Source organism: Brachyhypopomus gauderio, chromosome 15 (assembly GCF_052324685.1).
Source record: "Brachyhypopomus gauderio isolate BG-103 chromosome 15, BGAUD_0.2, whole genome shotgun sequence".
In the NCBI taxonomy this organism is placed as follows: Eukaryota; Metazoa; Chordata; class Actinopteri; order Gymnotiformes; family Hypopomidae; genus Brachyhypopomus; species Brachyhypopomus gauderio.
Window position 1 is genome coordinate 19,202,779 of NC_135225.1, and position 18,562 is coordinate 19,221,340.

At 45.5% G+C, this 18,562-nt stretch overlaps 1 protein-coding gene across 9 annotated transcripts in view; it reads right to left on the reverse strand.

Annotated features, from left to right (window-relative positions):
* The window catches only part of tjap1 (tight junction associated protein 1 (peripheral)), a 64,311-nt gene that overhangs the window by 23,293 nt on the left and 22,456 nt on the right, over positions 1-18,562 (reverse strand). Inside the window, exons 1-5 of one of the 9 annotated variants that reach the window (XM_076975565.1) lie at positions 11,019-12,852; positions 10,149-10,366; positions 9,683-9,807; positions 2,570-2,633; positions 1,213-1,336 (exon numbers count right to left, since the gene is read on the reverse strand). The gene's annotated coding sequence lies outside the window, so the exon portion shown is untranslated. The other 8 variants (XM_076975564.1, XM_076975563.1, XM_076975566.1 and 5 more) reach the window with 8 other exon arrangements.

Genomic DNA, 18,562 nt, shown 5'->3' on the forward strand with positions numbered 1-18,562 from the left:
GCCATGCGTGACAGTCAGCTGGTGGTGCCCTGGAACTGATACCAGCCCCACCACATCTCTCACACACACACACACACACACACACACACACACACACACACACACACACACACACACACACACACGGAAAAATGGTCTCACAACACAGAAGTAATAACCGTGATCAAGGGTGTTTGGAGCCGGCCAAGCCGCTTAACACGGTGAGGATGAATTAACTGCCCCTCATGCCAGCAGCCCTGTGAGCGTGGCTACACCTCAACGTCTTCCCCAGCACGGAAAGAAGCTGAGGACCAGAACACAGGACCCAAATACAGGTTCTCATGAGGAGGTGGAGGAGACAGGACTCTTTATTATTAACAAGCACCATAGCAGAGGGAGGTAGATACTCCACAAGCCCACACAGTGGTCCGGCTTGAATAATTTAACGAGACCAAGAAGGCCATGGTTCATATATCCAACATGTTCAGAAAAAAAAGTCATAATTTCCAGGGACGCAGACATTGGGGGGGTCGGCGGGGACAACAATAACCCTGTTCGTTATAAGAAACTCCCAGTCGCATGACAGTACTGGCCAACACCAGTTCTTAATGCTTTCCAAATTAAAAATAATGAGACAGGATAAAACAAAAAAAAGAACACCATATGGGGGTTTGTTTCATTTGTATCTCTACACATCAGCCAGTCCTCTGTCCTTCGTTGATTTAGGAAAAAGAAAAGATATTTTCTTAACTATGTAGAAATCATTCCTACACTTTTCTCATGGACACTGGTCAAAATTCAAGATTCCCAACCGTTTGTTTGAGGACAAACTGGACTTCAAGGTTAAGTGTAGGAGTACAAGGATCACAAAACATGTCTAACAACACAAGGACAATTCACGCCTGGTCCTTAGAGTGGTCCATAAAAACAACAAACAGCCCTTTCTGGAACTTCTGTGAGAGACCAAGTGAGAGGACACACTGAGGAACTTCCTGTTTCTCAAAGAGTGCTCACGGACACAACACCAGCGACGAGTGGCAGATGACTAAGTGGAAGACTTAGGATCAGTACAACAAAGCGATTACGAAACTCAGGGTGAGACTTCCTAAACATATAAAACGACAAACACAGACTTAAAGAGGAACACAGAAGGCTCTAGAAGAGCCACCCACCCCAGCGTGCGGTGCGATATCCTTCACCTCAAACAAGCGTGTTGTGAGCTCCTGTCCTCACCTCGTTTGTGTGAGTGTCTGGTCGCCAGGGAAACTCAATCCCACACTTGTCCCTCTCCTCTTCCTCCCCCTCGCCGCCCTCCTCCTCCTCCTCGTGGCATGTGACCCTCTCGGCTATCGATGGCCTGAAACAAGAGGCAGGTGGATGGAGAACCACAGGACGTTAGAGTGACCGCTTGCTAGGGAGAGGGGAGGTTACAGAACCGGGTCGGCGAGTCCAGCCATTTTATTCCTCCCCCTGAAATGGTGGTGTAAAAAAAAAAAAAAAAGAAACCCCAGTCAGGTCCTAATTAAAGTGTGTAACATCATGAGAGTGGCGTGATGAATAGATCTGGGGGAGGGGCTTACGACAGGCTGAATATTCCCCAGATTGGGGGGGGGGGGGGGGGGGGGGGGGGGGGCGGCACTCATGGAAGACAGAAGTAAAAGACAAAGCCAAAAGATACGTTTAATTGCTTGTGATGGAGGGTTCAAAGGAAACTCAAATAGCTGCTTGCCTTGATCTACTTAGTCAGCATTAGCCTCTGTTAAGAATTTCTGATCAGAGTGGTCATGTGTGCAGAAGCCTGTATGGCAAACTAGTTACAGTTCAGGAGTTGGATAAAATAAACTGACTCAAACGCTTATCTGTCCAACCCAAACCATGGGCCAATGCCAGAACACTGAAACAGAGGTGCCAGGAAAACAGGTCCCACCCCTTTTGTATTTATTTATTATTTTTTTAAGTTTGATATTACATAATAATAATTATAATAATAATAAAACCATTTTCCTCAAATATCTCCAGAAACCCAGCTGCCACTGGCCAGCAGCTCACACTGGTCTGCTCACCTTCAGCTCAAACACACAACACTCCTGCTCGTTTTCTGTATTGTTAGCTACCCTACGCTACACAACGGCAAGTGTCAATATCGGAGTCATTTCAGCCATACGTGTTCGAACCTGAAACAGACTCGGAGGAGAGTGAACCGTTCAGGTTTGTCAACAAGTCAACTTAGCAGAATGGCAATGTGATGTATAGGTTTTCATGTAATTAAAATATGAATGCATTTAAATTAATGTGCTTTATGAATCATTCTCTACAAAGTTAGAAACATAATAGTAACATGAGCCTTAGGCTTGATTGAATTATGAAACAGCCGACACGTTGATAATGTTAGTTCCAATCACAAACTCTGACAAGTTTGCTACCTTGTCAAGATAAAATCCCCATGTAGAAAGAAATGTAGAAAGTCTAAAGAATGTACCTCATAACTAATACTGCACTGCATGTTCACACTTTAGGGTTCAGAACCACAGCAATTTGTCCTGGCATGAATTCAAATCCAATTCTAAAGTGGATTCACAAGAAAACTTACCCATGCGGTTTTATTTGGCACTCCTGTGTGATGTGGCTAATTTTCTAGCAGGGAGGCTCCAGTTCTGAAAGAGCAGATGTCTGTAATAAAACCACTCATTCATTCATTGGATATGTACTCTAATGTTGTCCTTCCACTCCTTATTTTCGCATGATGCGACGTCTCGTGCGCGAGCACGGCTGCATACAGGCGCATGTCAAAAGCATAAAGTCAGAAGTGCTTTCTGCACTATGTGGAACATCAAAAAATAAAATTTAAAAAATTTAAAAATCCAGTAGCAAAACGACACTGAATTTTATAAGACATCTTAAAACCCAGTGAAAGGTTGGTATGAAAGCTCGTTTTTAAGTATTACTGCCATTTTGTTCACCAACGTAAAAAAAAAAAATGAACATTAGGTTTAAGGCTCGCCTTTCCAAAATGTGCCAACACTGGCTGGTTCTTCACCATATGACCACATATTACAGAAGGCTTCCTGCCAGAAAGGGGCTTCCTCCGTGTGCCAGATGCATCTGAATTAGCTATGCTCATCTTGTCAACACTAGGAACGTATGAGGAAAACCTTCATTACGACATGGTTTCTTCATGTCTGAATCAGTGTTCAGACCATTATTAGCACACCGCAATCCCCAGACCAAAAATCTCATGCAATCGACTCTTTATTCGGCCCTTGAATTCTTTTCTAGATCGGAAAATGCACACCAAACAAAGAGGTTAAGATTTGAACTTTTAAAAGAAGATTAACATCCCAGTGTCCAGGAAAGGTGGTCTACTTTTGGGTCTGGCAGGAAATACAGTAGCCAAAATTCCTCCACCCAATAAGTCTTCATAGTTCTGATGCTTCCAGAGTTATGAGCAAAGTCTTCAGACAGGCCTGTATGTGCTGCCTTTGTATGTTTTCCTTGTAATTTCTTAAAACATTGGACTGCTTTTCTACCAATTATTTATATTTTTTATTTTATAATTTTTTTTTAGCAACACCGCACAGTGCACATCAAGCCAGAGCTGCTACGATATTCCACAATCGATTCATTGGTTCAGTTTGTTCCAACTATTCAATTAGTCAGGGAGAGGAAATATGGTAAGAATGAAATACTTCACATTACACAATCAACATCTTAAAAATACAATCATTATTCCTCGCTTATGCCACAAAGGATCATCAAGTCAAGAAGTTTTATTATTCAAAGAGGATCAACTAATGTCAGAAAAGCTCTGTGTGCTTAGCGAGAATACAGAAACAAAAACACAAAAAACCAACAGCTGTAGCACCATGCCAGGCAAACTTGGGTTCACTTGTCTAACTGAAAAAACATATTTTAGATAATGTAATCAAATGTTGCAGTATAGTTTGGTTTTACCATGTGGGTCATGAACAACCCTGTACTGTAATCTCCACGATCTGTATTTTCCCTCTGTCAAATTCTCCGCATCCACACGTTGAAGCTCACGTGGCACGTCCCTGAAGTCCCCGTGACAGTGAGCGCACCAACCCCCCCGAAACAGCACCGTCAGCCTCCATTAGAGAAACGATCTCGCCTTGTTTCATCTTTTCGACTTTCGGGTCTCGCTGGTACTCTTTTGGGGGTGAGCGATTTCTCCCCAGCGGGCCGGTTCGGCAGAAGGTACTGTTCGACATGCAAGCAGGAGCCTCACAGATGTGACAGATCACATACGACGAGGTGACATGTTGATGGTGGAAAAGCAGAGGAAGAAATTACAAAACCGCGGCGCAACCGAAAAGCACTCGGCACACCGGAGGAGAGTGAGGCGAACCTTCCCATCGTCCCCGAGACGTTACCCGTCGTTTTCATGTGCCGAAACCCAAAGTGACAGAATGGTAGCAAAGGAACTAGGTCACCTGCAAACATGCCCAGAGTCAAAACTGTGAATCAACAGTGCACCTCCTTTGCAAACCAACCTGCGCTATCGACCAATCAGCAAGAGTGATGTTAGAGGAATAACCACAAACGATTCTTGATTAATAGGACTGCCTCCATCATTAGACATTTACGCAATGGTGCCTTTCTGTTTAAGAGATTCGCTCAATGATGGGTTTTCTTCTAAACGAGAAGCTACAGTAGACGAGTCGACACGCAAATAAGATGCAGTTCATATTCACAAGAATATGTAGTTATGGAAATGCTGCTCAGTACATCAAGGTTGTTACGATAATATGGCTTTTCTTAAATGCTGAAACGTGGAGTTTGCTCTTAGGAGCTGTTCTGTGAACCGTGATTAAGAGGCGAGTTTCTGTTTGGAGCTACAATGGGAGTACGGAAGACTAATGGACTTTTCACAAATGTCCCATTCTTCCCGACGAATCCATTCTACGTGCTAGTGAAGGGGGGTGCTCTGGGCTGCACCCAGAGGCAGCACTCAAACACACAAACACCCCGCAGTGCGTGGGTCTGAGGTGGTGCGACAACGAGGTGTTAGCTAGCAAGCGAAGGAACAGCCACGGCACCTGGGAGCTGTGGGCTTAACGCGAAGCTTCCCGCTCATGCCTGTTCCAGTCAGAAAGGCCTGCCGGCTGGGCCCATGACAGTGGCAACCGCCACACAAACCCAGCAGGGCCCGCAGAGTCATCGCGAAGCACGCAAGACGCCTCAAAATCTCCTCCTCCTCACTATACACACACATACGTGTATATACATCATAAATTAGACATTTATGACACTTTGGGGAAGGACACACAATGCCTTGGGCAAAGGCAGCTTTCTATAGAGACTCCATGAAGAAAACGATGCTTGTGACAATCACCAAAATACGACAAACACTTCAACAGAAAATCTGACAAACTAACAGACCTTACAGCGAGCTGAACTGTGAGCTCTGTTAGCGTGTTAATGGAGTTCACCCAGGACTACACCGGCCCTCACAAGAAAAGTCTCTGTTTCAACAGTGACCATTACAGTAGTATTTCATGCTTGTACCGTTCAGAGGTAAATGGAAAAATAACCATAATATATATGAGAGCAATGAATCAAAGCCTTCTTACCAGAGAGACAGGTGTGCTTAATTGCTTGAGTATGCATAAATATAATTTATGAGAAAAAAGTTTAATGCGGTTTGAAAAAATATTTAGATAAGGGTTTTATTCAGGAACCTTTTAATACAAATATTCTCTCCAGCATTTCAACATTTGTGCTCTTTCTGCGATAACACTGTTGACTCATAATTTGATTACAGTGTGAAAAGAGTGCTGCTGAAAATGTCTTTCGGCAATAAGCATATTTGAAAATGTCAACATGGGTCGTCGGCTCCATTCCGTCAACTTTCAGAAACTCCGTTTAGCTCTGGTGTTTTAGTATCGATGCTTCGGAAGTGTCTGGTTCACACACACACACACACACACACACACACACACACACACACACACACACACACACACACACACACACACACACACACACACACACACACACACACACACACACACACACTGCGCGAACGCAGCAAGACAAGATGTATAAACTGATAAGAAAAAAAAAACATTTATTGAGAAAGATTCATACAAAACTAATGGATGAGGAAATATTTAAAATGTTCATGTTAACCTGCTGACCATGTGTTCATGCTTATAAACAAATCCTTATTAAAATGATTAAAACTGGAAATGCATTTCTAATCAAACATTCTTAGCCTTAGAAAATAGTTCTAAGGAGCAATTATTAAAAGTGAAAGGTTCTGAAAACTACATTTTAGGAACAAAAGCATTTTCTGCCCTTATCTTAATGCAAAATGTCACAAAAATATGACACTTAGAATGCACTTCGGACACTTTACTCATTTTAATTCATGCATTCCTGAATAAGAAAGGCTTCCAGACAATTATGAGAAACGTGATCATCGCTGGGCAGTTTGCATCTGCTAAACTCTGACTACGGGCTGCTAAACTAAACGTCAACTCAATTTACTTCTGGCACTTTGGGTCCTGCCAGTAACATTTCAGTAATCACTTCAGAAGCTTCCTTTGACTTACAAATGTCATAGACCAACACCTCAAATACACACACACACACACACACACACACACACACACACACACACACACACACACACACACACACACACACACACACACACACACACACACGAAAGATGATTTAAGCGACTTTGGACTTGGCATGGTTGTTGGTGCTAAACAGTTCTAGTTTCATGTACAATAATCTCTAGAGATAAGAGAAAATATCTGGTGGTGCCGTAACGGTGTGGTAATATTTTTGTGACACACTTTGGGCCCCACGATACCAACTGAGCACCGATTAAACACCACAGCCTACCAGAGTATTGTTACTGACCATATCCATCCCTTTATGACCACTATTCTGATGGCTTCGTCCAGGATAACATGCCATGTCACAAAGTTCAAGTACTCTCAAAGTGGTTCCTTGGACATGACATTGTACTGAAATGGACTTGACCAGATTTGCATCATCGGTGAACAGCCAAACCAGATCAGCAATAACTGTGTGACACGGTCTTGTCAACATGGACAGAAATCTTTGAGGAATGTTTCCAGCACTTATTTTAATCTATGCCATGAAGAATGAAGGTAGTTCTGAAGGCCAAACCGGGTCCGTCCCAGTATCAGCACGGAGGACCTTATGCAGTGGACCAGTGAGTGTATATTTACACCGCAACTATATCTGGAACGGAGTCATAACTCCTGGACAAATCAATGACACTGATCCTTCCTCCGAGTGATCTAATGTTATCAAACCATGATAGTAACTATATCCTAAACACAAAAGTACTGTCCGATGTCTCGGCAGTATGCCAAAGTGTTTATAATCCCTTATGACAGGATATTTCAAAGACACAGACCCACTTAAATGAGTCGATTACTAAACAATTTGCTTTCGAACATAAAAGGACCAGTGTACATCATTGCACTTTGATGAACAAAGAATAAAGAATAATTCTGGATTACTGTCAGGTCCCATTAATGTGGCATTTGTTGAACAATTTCCACCTACAAGAGAGACAACTGACACTGTTGCTGTAAGTGAATCTGGTAGTGGGCATAATATAACACAGCCTATATGTGGGCCATGGTAGCTGTGCTCATTTATCCTGCCAATAACCTCCATCTTCCTCCATTAGTGTCTGTGGACCTCAGAACATCCTTAAAAAAGCGCACAACCTTGTGACAACATAATTTTCAGTGATTTTCATGTTCAAAGTAATGTTCAAGCTTCACTCTGAACACTGGTGTATAGTGTTTACCATTTGTAGAAAATGAATACAAAGTTCAAAAAAGCCCGATTCATTTAAGGGAAATTATGGAGCGAGCAGGTGGAGCTCATCTGGACAAGCAGGTAGAGCAATGTGCCTACAACACTCAGGACACACACTCAGGACACACACAGATAAATATTCTTAGTATGTTCTTAATAATGCTGCAACACTGACAAAACAACGCAGGTTTGGAACTAAACTGGAACGGACAACATCAGACACAAAGCTTCGATACCTACTCACAATGCTATTAGGACATGGACCTGCTACTAATGTATGAGACCATGTGGATTTATTCATCCCCACGTACAAACCATGTTGGAGTTTGGAGCAGTTTTGGAGTTTGGTCCAAACTTTTTTTTTTAATTATTAGTCCTAAGATAAGCAAATATTTAAAAATCATTCCAAGCTGTTGCCAACAATGGCCTATGCTACTAAACTCTAACGGCAGCATATTGAATGCCTTCTCTGGATTGTTCGGCAGTGTCCTTGTTACCGACGCGTCTACCTAACTGTTGAGAAAAGGACGGCATGCAGTGTCTCTCGATGCTCAGCTGATGCCACAAGTCCTCGATGCCACAACGTTCTTGGAAACATCTTAGCAGATTAAAGCTAATTTATCTTGCACTTATTAGAAACTCATCTGTTGACTGCTACATGCTCAAACTCAGCATTTTCTCGTGGGAATAGTATCGGCATAGCTATGCTCAATAAGTAGATACAAACAAACCATACACACTGAGAAACCCAGAACCAGCACACAGGCGTTGACCCAGTAAACGGTGAGCGGACCTGTGTAGTGGCCTCCAGGCGCCGGGTCCACTGTGGCTTTCAGAACCTCTTCTCCCCGGCGCAATTTTATGGGCCATTTGCATAGCCGCTCTGACTTCACCCTTCCGTTTGGACCCAGTGGGGTTCTGCGAGTGAACAATGCAATTAAGCAGCGGGGGAAACAATAATAAAAAGCTGGGAGAGAAAACAGAAGCGGCAGGAGGCAGGAAGCAGCGATCCGGGCTTCATTTCAGCCGCTGACCCGCTACGCGCAGGTGGACACACCTCTCCATCAGCTCCCTGGGCGCTGAAGCGAAGAGCTGAGAGCCAGTAATAAGATGCACGCTCCATGCCAAGGCAGGAAAGTGGGAGGGGGTGGGCAGGAAGAACGCCCCCCCCCCCCCCCCCCCCAGCTCTTCGCCCCCCCCCCCATGCCAAATGGACTAAATCAATTTCAGCCGCAGGCGGAAGAGAGCAGAGACTCCCTCGGATGCTAAAAAGATTTGTCTGTCCGAGTCTCCAGAAGGAAGCCAGGATCGGTGCGTCAAACAACCACGTGAGCTTTGAGCAGAAGCTCCACACATGGATTTGCAGTAGTCAAACATCCTCCAGTACTAGAATAATCTCAAGCGCGGTTCAAACCTGCTTCAAGTGAGTCGGCAAAAGCGTATCCAGGGCAACATCTGAGAACGGCTATCTTGGCTGGAAAATTATACAGAAAATGGCCAGAAAATGAGCTGCAATCATGACTAATCACCACCGACAATCTCCCTCCAATCACCATGTTGCACGACAGCGTGCAAAAGACTCGCCGAAAAGCCAGGAATGACGGGGCCGTCTGCAGGAGACACATGAGCCATCCATCACGGGGACAAGAGCGTTAGCACGAGTGGCGGCGGAACACGGGAGTCCTTAAAGCTCAGAGTTGAGCATTCGTGTGATTAACACAGCTCCCCATTTACCACCTGGAGGGGTGGCTAATAAAACACTGCCCGTATAGAATTTCTGTGGATACGACATGAAATGTAAATTGAAAAGAAAAACCGTAAGCAGCTGGCAGATGTTTACTTGGAACGGTCCTGAGAGTGGGACACTGACCTTGCGTCCGAGAGAGACAGTGAGTCCCGACAGCGAACGGATGTTAGAACCAGCGCTTCAGGTTCTGGGCCATGCACATGCGGACCCTGCTTTGGGCAAATAAGTGTGGCTTTCAAATCCCCAATCTGGAACAAAACGGATATATTTAGAATTTATGGTGTCCGTGTCATCCTGGTGCAGAGTGTAAATATGGCTATGCATAATGATTTGCTAATCATTATTGCAATACTGACCTTTATGATATTGATGTCACAGAAGGCCAGAATATGCAAATGAACCAATGAACCAATTGTGTTATGCATGCTGGCCAATGTAAGGCATTTTAGAAGAATAGTCTGTGGGTATTTTGACGACATACTGCGACATACAGCTAGAACTAGCTCAGTTTATCTGGGCAAATTTCAGATTTTTTTTTTTACTTTTCAAAATGTACCAACATTTAATGCAAAAAATAAATTAATCTTACAAGTTCCAAGTAGATTGCAGAGTTGGAGCCCATCACAGGGAGACAGATTTTCCACAGATGTTCCAAGAGCCTGTGATGGAAGAGTCTGGAACAGGCACCAACGCTCACTGCAGGGGTGTGGCAGTGTGGCGGCAGAGGGACATGTTCTGGTCTTCAGCAGGTTCCTGGGCCCACAAGAACCTAACTCATCAGGGGCCAGGAAGGCGGATGCCGGGTAACTGGAGGACAGAGCGGACCAGGTTCACACTTCAGTGAAGAGGGCCGAGATGGTTCTGCCACACAGTTGGCGAGGAGAACTCCAGAAAAGGTGTGGGAGGAGAACCTGGCCGGTGAGGGAACCACGTGGCAGGAGATGCCGGCTTAGACACAAACGAGCTGTATTATTCTACAGAGAACGACGGCACCCCTGCACTCGAGTGCACTCGAGGGCTTCCCCAGTCCAGCTTCTGCTGGGAAAATTACCCCCATGCTGGAAGAAGCCGCTCCGCCCTGCCACAGCGGGGCCTGGGGACGGCATATTTAAAAGGAAAATGAGAATCACATTGGAGCAGCCGCACGCCGAGCGTAAGGGAGAAAGAACGGCTTTCTCCAGGCTGCTGCAAAAGCACTTGAGCAACACTTCCTCAAAAATATTTTGCTGAACTTGTACATTGTCTCGGGTTCTGCATTAGTGGGAGAGAAGCTTCAAGCGAGTTTTCAACTGTGTGAAAATGGAAGCGGGCAGAACCATCCAGCGTTTCTTCTTGTCTTCTTGCTATACAAATACAGAACTACCAAATCTGTCCTTGCAAGTATTTGCATGAGAATCACACAGCCATGACATTTGTTTTTTATTTTTTTCTGTTGTGAATACAGATTTGTTCTACTTACCTTTTTATTACACGTTGAGATGGATAACACTTCCTGTTTCCACTTTTACATGTGTTTATTCCAATCTTTAAGATCCACTCTCGGTCCAGTTACAGCCTCGGGCATTCAACAACAAGCATAAAGCGATTCAAAACGCATCCGGCTTGCCGACGAGCTGCAGACCCCAGCGAGAGAATTCTCTCATCTGTCACAGTCACCGTGGTTACTCTTCCGGACGGCAAACAGCAAGAGGAACAGAGGACACTGGGAAACCTGCTCCTCCAAACCCCAAATTAAGTTAGCGTCAACATCCCGCATGTCTGGAAGTTTCTGCGAGTTCTCTTCTAAGCCTCGGCAGGACTTGGGGAGGGCAGAAACTGCATTTGGTTGCCACTGGTTTCCTCAGTGTTGAGGTGCACAAGCGTCTCTCTCTCTCTCTCTCTCTCTCTCTCTCTCTCTCTCTCTCTCTCTCTCTATCTCTCTCTATCTCTCTCTATCTCTACTGGGCAGCACAGTGGGGTTCTCTGTTAAGGCAGCCAAACCCAAATACTCCTCGAAGCCCCAATAGCTAGCAAGCTATTTCCTTTGACAGATTTTTTGCCAATTTATTGCATTTCTTCACTCTCTAGGCTGAGGGCAGTGGCCTCCAAAACTAGAGGTCTTGCTCAGGAATTTGATTTGAACCAAGTGCCATTGCGCATTAATGATGGTGGCAAACAGGCCACAGAGGAACGTGGGAAATCCGACAGTAAATGTCGAAGCGGTCAATCTTTCTTTGAGCGAAGCTAGCTCAGGAATTCCTTCACAGCTGTCTAGGCAGACAGGACTAATCTATTCAGGACATGATGAAACATCCGCTCCATAGCGACTCTGTGCTCCCACCGCAGAGCCGGGGGAGAAGCAAAATGCATCAGAGATAAAGGCTGTGGATGTTGAACTGATGCTGAATACATAGAATTTTGAGATGGCAGCATTTCAGATGACAACTCTGTCTAGAACGTGGAGAGGTTGAGCTTGTTGGTGGATGGATATAGAAGAGGCTCCAAATTACTCAAGCGAGCCAAACGGAGAGCATGAAAATGGGCAAGATCACATTCAACCTGAAAAGGTATTCTTCACTCACAAAGGGATACTGGTGTAAAAGTGCATGTATGAGAGGAGAGTGCACAGGTGTGTGTGTGTGTGTGTGTGTGTGTGTGTGTGTGTGTGTGTGTAAAAAAGAGGGGGAGGAGGATGAATGTGTATTCCAGAAGGGCAAAGACGGGAGCCCGACAGCGAGACAGATTTGTAATCACTCGGAGTCTCTTTAGTAGCGGGTGACCTCTGGCGGGGTGCGCTCGGGGGAGACCGGAACAGTGCTGACATGGCTCTTTCCGGTCCCACGCGTGCGATTCGCAGCTCCTGGGAGGGAGCGAGCCAGGTGAGCCATAATGTGTCGCCCGCGGTCGCCAGAGCTCAAGGCAACCTTGGAACAGCTGTGCGAGCCTTCAAGTGATCGGTTTGGCCCGGTGCCAGGCGGCTCACGGACGAATACTGTGGCCCGGCACGGGCCCAGAGGGCACAGCAGGAGAGGAGCCAGGATCATCTTCGTGGTTAACCTCCGCACAGCCTTCCCGGATGGGTCGGGCAACACCCCACCGCATCAGCCTCCCATCGGGTCACTCGCGCTACCGCTCGTCCTGTAACTCGAGTGAGGACGGGTTATGGAAACGGGCCCGTTCGGCACCGCGATCACAACACCAATGCCCATCCGGGACTACGACTCTATGCGGCCTTTCAGCAGACGTCCAAAAAAGAAAAAAAAAAGAAAGAAAAGAATAAGGAGGATGTGGAGAAAAGCCAAGCGAAGCCAATCAATATTAGGACTGGAGAGACTCCAGTTTCAAAAAGGGAGAGATGGAGCAATTCAGTGAGGAGGAGACGTGAGGAGACGTGAGGAGACGGGCACCATGCTGGATGAGTCAGTGAATGTCCTGCTATGTGCTGGCAGCTCTCCGAGGTGGCATCACGAGATGGCAGTCGCAACCTACACCACCACCAGCACTCTCAATATACCAGGACCTACGTCTGAACCTGGCATCGTAAACCAACAACCTGCACTACAACTGCTCGATTACGGTGCGGGACCACTGATCGTTAGCACGATGTTTCCTTTGAAAAGACAAAAAAAAAAAAGTACAAAAGGAATAGAGGAAAAAAAAGAACATGGTAGAATGTAGGATATGGATTTGAGCGTGGGCTCTGCGTACCTGCAGGAGTGTGCCAGCAGCAGTAGTGGTCTGCCATGCTGAGATCTAGACAGTTAAGCTCTTCATAGCAGCTGGTGTGTGTGTGCGCGCGCGGGGAACTGGCCTGAGCTTGTGGAGAAAGATGTGTGTCGTCGAGGATTACCGATCCTCTTCCCGTTGGAAATACCGGCTCTAAAAATGTGCATGTACATGTACGCACCAGCGCGCGTACGCACCAGCCTTACTGAGAAGAGACAATAACACATTCTGTAAATATAGAAGAAGGAGAACAGACATGCCACTCTAAAAACAGGCAGAACAAAACAGACCAGGTGTATCTGCCGAGGGAGAATTTTCTGAAATTAGGATGCCGCTCTAGAGGAAAGCACTAAGAGCGAATGCTAATATTAATGCTAGCCAAGCACGATTTGAATCAATGAGTCACTCAAAAGCAACAAAGAACCCTTTCAGCCAACTTTTATTCTCCCGCACAGATACACTGTAAATGTCAGTGCAATGACTGAAGGACTGTGTCCCAGTTACAGACTTAGGGGTCATGGGTGACATCACAAGAGCTAATTATGAGGTCATAATGAGGTCATGAATGACTTTTTTTGTTTTCTTTTATTAGCAAACTGAATGAAAGACTACACAAACAGGAAATACTTATTACACAAGTTGAGGTCATTCTAGTGGACTGAAAGAATTTCACTAATAGTACACCAGAAACATTTCTTGGTGAACAGCTTCTGCCTACCATATAACACGAACTTGTTTGGATAAACAAGACATGCAAATTTAATGCAAATTTACCAATTGTACCAGAATGCCAGAAAGCGGACACATGCCACCAGCTTGTATGCTCCAAATGACAAATATGAAAAATGGCTGACACTGTACCTACTTCAGAGCACAGACAGAACACTTTGCTAGCATGGACCTGATATCTCACGATAACAGAATTACAACATGGTCTAATAAAGCAATCACAGAATAAAGCACGAACATGCCCAACATATACAACTTTCAAGACCGGATTCTTTGAAGGTTTCTTTTCTATACAAAAGTACACCGGGTCTTTGTTAGCCCAAACGCACACAGACCATCAGATGTCTAGGCCAGGGGAAACGGCTGAAAGGACTCTGTCTCAACCACGAGACGGACTGAAGCGTGGCTGTTTAAACCTCCGGAGACAGTGGGGCCACCGTTTTGGCGACGGCTATATCGCGGGTCACAGATAAATCGGATTCAAGGAGCCCTCAAATAAAACGGGGCCGTGACAGGGAGACAAAGACAACAGGCAGCAGAAGGGTAAATTAGCACAAGAATTGAGCGGTGGCAACTGAAAAGCATTCCACCAAAAATGGGGCCACAGGCAAGAAGAGGAAACCCTCCACACAGCTGAGGTGACTCAACAACCCTGCCGCCCGAGAGACCTTACATTGCCACCAGAGAAGCCGTCTAAGGCAACAAAGCATTGATACACCGTCTTAGGCTATGCAGATAAAAATCACCTAAACTTCTACAAAGACATTTTGTGAACTAGGTACTGATTACCACATATTTTATATTCAAGGGAAGCATCCTCATTACAGTGTATTAGTGACCGATGCTATAGAATAGAGACCCAAATCTGAGCAGAAGATGTAAGATAGCCAAATCCTTGGTAAGAGGGCACATGCCACACTCAGCTGGTGGTAAGGATATGTGGCCATGCCATTTCTAATCGATGCCTTTTACATCGGTCAGTCACACCACCATCTATTCTCCATCCTATCACCATTATTATTTTGAAATTCCATTTACACACCAAATTACATCACATTTTGTTCACATGCACTGTGTTTAACAATTTGTATAATGTTTCAACTGTAGCTTACTGGTGTCCTCATATTTAAAATACGTAGATTAGAACAGAATAAACTTTATTGATCCCACGAGTGGGTAATTCAGTTCCCCCAGGGCCACGGTGTAAAGCACCGAGATCCCAGAGTGGCCACAGCATCAAGAGAGCGCCGCCGTTCACAGATTGGGGGGAGAAACAAAGACAAACATTAGGAGGAGACAAAAAATATGACCACAGATTATTCTCACAACAGGACAACAGTCTGTGTGCATGCAAAAAATCCACATAGCAGATACAAGCATTGATAACACAGACATTCAAGCAGTGAGAGATTTATAAATATAAAACCTACATTCAAGTGGATAGGAACTTTGAAAGAAATGTCAAGGATCTCCCACAAACGCATACAAGTTCTAACAAAAGTCATGATTACACCACTGACCCAACAGTGTTCCACAGAGCAAGTAGAATCTTCCGTGCACAACAGGTGGTTTGCAGCCATTTAACCACTTAGACACAACAGCTTCCTGGCGGCTGAATACCATCATCTAAACTAGGACAGCATTCTGACCAAGACACAACTGCTCAGTAATGGCTAAACCTGCACAAGAAATTAAAATTCACTATCCTTGTGTGTGTGTGTGTGTGTGTGTGTGTGTGTGTGTGTGTGTGTGTGTGTTGGACTACACAAAGACGACTCCTTTGCCTTCTCTTCCAATGACACTAGTCGGAGTCGTGCACAAGCCAGCTGCTAAACGAGACGTGGCGTGTCAAAAGTCCCCTCATTAGCAGAAACCTGCGGCTCACGTTTCATTCCTACGCTTTACCGAAGCGCTCCGTTTTTACAAGCCCCAATCACAGGGATCACCAAACGTGCACCTCCCTCCACGCCGAGAGCTCGCAGGAGGGCTGAGGATGCAAACCGCACAACGAACCCAAGGCACTGCAGGGAGAAGGGGGGGGAGTCCTGGAGTCACTTCCACCTGCAGCCCAAGACCACAATAGTGCGTTTGTTCAAGACATTCCTGTGACCCACGTGAAGCTTCCTTGTGCTTCGTTATTGAAGGGGTTTTTTTACTGTAAACCCAGGGTTAGATCTTCACTCTTAACTCCTACCTGTTGTGGATATGAACACTGAACCCTATATTCCTGGTAAACGCAGTGAGACAGATACATCTTGCTTTGCATCAAAAAAAGAAAACCAGTCTTCTGCATAACACCCGAGCATGCACAGTAGTCAAAGTGATGTGCGCTCATTAATCAGCATCTTCACTTTTTCTATGCAATTTCCAAAACAATCTCAGAACGGATATAATAACAATAACAGCACAGAAAAAAAGAGCTCAACGGCTCAGTTTTTATTTGTCTAGACACCATTTGTGGGCATCGTTGCGTTATTATTTCGTGCATTTAAACCGAACGCAGCACCGCGCAGCCGCTCGAGTGTGTAGTTTCATCGTGATCCATGAGCCCAGATCCAGGCTCGGTTCCCCAGCCTGGACCCTCGGACCGGACACGCCAAGATCAGATCAGTGCTCACGTTGCTGGTACTTTCCGTCGATTCACCGAAACGATCGATCGCTGCAAAAACCCGCTCACCTCGGTTTGGATCGACATACGAGACTAAACGAGCCCACCGAGGCGCCGCGGTACCGCCGCTCTGCTGCTGGGTGTGCGGGTCACTTCTCGGTTCCGCCGACCGGGCCATTCCCGAGAATATCAAAAATATCGTCCCAGACTCCCGGTTCGGGGCAGAGGCACGCAGGCGCGGACGGACGTGTTCGGTTCTTACCTCGTCCCGCGTTTCCAGACGCGTCGTGAGCGCGCGGCGTGAATCAGGGCTCGCGCACTCCCCGGCGGGGCGGTAAACTTTGGTACTCCGCTCGCGAACGGCGCGACTACCCGGGGCGGTACCGCCCGTGACAAAACCACTCCATGGTGTCGGTTCAGACCCCGGGATCGATGGCCACACGGTAGTCGTGTTCGACTAATCGCCCAAGCGCTGACGTTGAACTCCGGTCGAGATTGCGCTGTTTGAGATCCGAGATAAACTTTATCTCCTCCTTCTCTCTTCCGCCGCCATCTTTCCCGCGGGGCACGCCGGGTAATCCGTAGGAATCCCCACGTAGCGCGCTCGCGCGTCCTGACGTTATGGAATTTGGGGACGCGAACGCAGGTGGGGCTCGCGAGGAATTTAGGGTTTCCGTCGAAAGTTGATTGAGGTGTAAAAACGTGACTCCACCGCGATGCACTATAAAGCCAGTGAGAGCATTTCAGGCTTCTGGTCTATAAATGAATAGTTAATTATATATTATTAATATAAATATTGTATTTTTAATAATAATATTATTTGCATGTTATATTATTATGTTAATATATTATTATTATTATAAATATGTTATAAGTCTTGACGTTTAAGTTGTTGAGAAAGTCATCTTGAGATACTCGTCCTCTGGTCTAAAAATAATTTCAGTGAGTCTTCAGAATTAACCAAGCATAGCCTAAAAGACGTTTTTTAACTTCCCCTTAAAAGCTTAAATTCTGTTCTTCAAAAAAAGAGAAAAGAAATTTGAGTTAGAAACATAACTCGAAGACCTCTCAAAAACTGCCATAATGAAGTAAACTTTAATAATAACAGCAAGAACAACAGTAATAATATACTACTTAAGAAAAACATTAGCTTAGATAATGTAGAAGGCATTCAATCAGATGGAGCTTAAACAAGACTAAAAACAAGACCAGCCTTAGAAGGCACCCCTCTTACTACATGGCACAGAGTTTCATGCCAATTTCAGTGGATGAGACTGCAACACCCAATGAACAGAGAAACCAGCACCAGATGGCAGTCAAGCGTCCTTTGATTTTCCGAGCCAAGAGAGGCTCTGCTGTGCCTCAGTTTTTCAGTTAGTGTTTTTCTCAAAGATCCTTAAACAAAGTGGGTGAGGAACACAGCCTCAGCTGTTCCTCAGTGGTTGCCTGCATTTGCCACGCCACAGAAACTGGCCTTGAATAAGGACCGTTGAGGAGATGAAGAAGAGGCCAAAAGAGAGAGAAATACAAGGCATGGAATGTTAAATGCCGCTGGACGGTATACGGGATCCTCCTGGTCCACTTTTTAATTTTTCACAGACAGTTGCATCACTATAAAACAGCCAACGAACAATACTTTGCTCTCTACCATTTGGATGAGTTGTTAGGAGAGTTTAATGGCTGAAGTTCCCACTCTGTTCAAATGAGGCTGGGTGTTTAAGGGAATGTCAATTCCCCGAGGTCTGATTGCTCACTCCAGGATGGAGGCCCCATGTCTGACAGGCAGTGTCAAAAGGCGTAATTGTAATTCTGTGCCGACCTGTCATGAACGCGGACAGCTGACTTCAGAACAGCTGGTAGTAAACATACGCCACTAGAGCGGTCACGGTCTGCTGACCTCAGTCCTCCTGGAGGTCGGCAATATGACGAGGAGCTAGCTGGGGAGGAAAACATTTGCATTT